We start from the raw sequence: 2,172 nt of genomic DNA on the forward strand, positions 1-2,172 counted from the left end.
ATCTTATTAAGAATTTATTTCTTTTCTTTCCAGGTTGGTAAGCAGCCACCATAAAAGCACTTCATTTTAGATTTTCACAATTGTAAGAATCTCATGAATGCCCACATCAGAAAACATTTCTGCATCACCCGCATAAAGATAGAGCATGAAGAAAATGCATTTTGCTATGATAGGCTTTACAATCCATAAATCACTCCCGCTTAATCAGCTTTTGCAGGGGGGCAGTAGGAAGGATGAACATCATGATGGAGACGTCAATCCGTTCTGGAGTACCTCAGGAAGTGATCATCGTGAAGAGAAAACATAGCTAGTTCATGTATGTTTTGACCACAACTTAAAGTGGCAACCACCTCCAGTAAGAAAGTCTAGTTAACCATGTAAAATGATTTAGATGTTTAATTTGATGAATATCCTGAAATGACCTACAGTGGAAGTCATGGAGGTGGTGCTGACACAGTGTCCTATTGGGCCGGAGATTTCTTCATGGCCAATAGCTTGGTTATTTCTATTGCAAAGCTATGGAACAATCTAAGTGGCTTAAACTTATCCACATTTTAGTGAAGCAATATGATTTTTGATGAGTTTATCAAAGCCCAAATATGATGTCTTGAATTCATGGACCTTGTGAATGAAACTGTGGGGGCCACCTTTGATGACATCCCAACATACGCCAAAGAACAATTTAGCGAATCTTTCTAGCCCCAAGGCCTTCATCAAAAGGATAGGAAGAAAAAAATAGAGACATTCATTTCATCCTAGTTGAAGTTGGCCTCTAGAGTTGTAATGTCCGAGGGTATTTAGCCTTTTAATGAGATATATTGGCATTTGAAAGTAGTTCAAGATCTAAATGAAGTTTGGTATCCAATAACCATAATATCGGAAAAAAGAAAACGAGAGATTGCCAATGGAGTTAAAATAGGCAAGCCGGTGTAACATCCATCTGCAGAATCGCAAATGCATTTTACAATGAAAGAAGCTCTACAGAAAGAAAAGGAAAAATAAATAATAGCGCACCAACCTTCACATGTGTCAATTATTCTCTTTCGATATATAACTCCATCTCCATAGAGTCGATTGCAAGGTTCCATTGTTTTTCGTCCACACTTCAATAGTCACTCCTCCTTTCATTTGCATGTGAGAAGGTGACAGACACTTAAGTAGGGAAAAAAGGCATGCAAGAGAATAACCAAAAGAGCACAACCACTTAGGAATTAGAGGGATCGGAAGAAAACTAATTCTTACTCGGTAATTCTAATGGCCTTCGAGGTAGCGCATGTCTCTACAAAATTCACCAGACATGGCTCCTCTCACTAGAAGGCTAACAATTTAGTCTGGTCACACGGGAATTTTTGAATGCACTGCTGCTAACCTCCCGCATTCTCGTGTATGGATCGAACTATTGGGCTCCATGTAGCAGTAGTACTTTGCCACATTGAATGTCTCATGGGCTCGAGCGTCTCTCGGCAGTAGTAGTGCTTTGGATAAATCTTGGAATGTCCCACTAGCTTGCACAGCCTCCCTCTTCTTAGCGTAATGTGTTTATTGCCTGAGTAATTAACTCGTCAACATAGCAACCTCGAAGGCAATATGATGGCCAGACTTGCACTTATATGAACAATAGTGTTTAACTCGACTGCAATTGAACCTTACATACATGTACTTACTCGTCTTAACAACTGCCTACGCGCTCCAACTAATCATCAATTAACTAACGGATATATAGCTAAAACTTAACACTTTCAGGGCTGGAGTTTAAAAAACGACATGTTTTGTAAAATTCTCAAAATACTATCACAACATTTGGTTGGTGGCTTAAAAAGACGCCAGTTGTTCACTCGGTTAAAATTAAGAACAATTGATCCTAAAAAAAAGTAAGGACAATTACGACATATTGAGTCTAGTCGTCAGGCCACGTGGTATGGTAAGTAAAGTCAACACGATAAGTTGGACCATCCAGCGCTCGAGCCAATCTTAGTAGCAAGGACACACATTTATAACAAGTAGCAAGGACACACATTCAGTCGATCGACATACACAGACACAGAACATATATGTCCACATGTGCAATGTGGACAGAAAACACACAATAGCAAGCCAAATAGCACACGCAAACCACACCATCGGATGGCAGTCGGTCAATGATGAATGCATATGATAGGAACGGCACCTCCG

This window comes from Triticum aestivum, chromosome 4A, assembly GCF_018294505.1.
Source record: "Triticum aestivum cultivar Chinese Spring chromosome 4A, IWGSC CS RefSeq v2.1, whole genome shotgun sequence".
NCBI lineage: Eukaryota > Viridiplantae > Streptophyta > Magnoliopsida > Poales > Poaceae > Triticum > Triticum aestivum.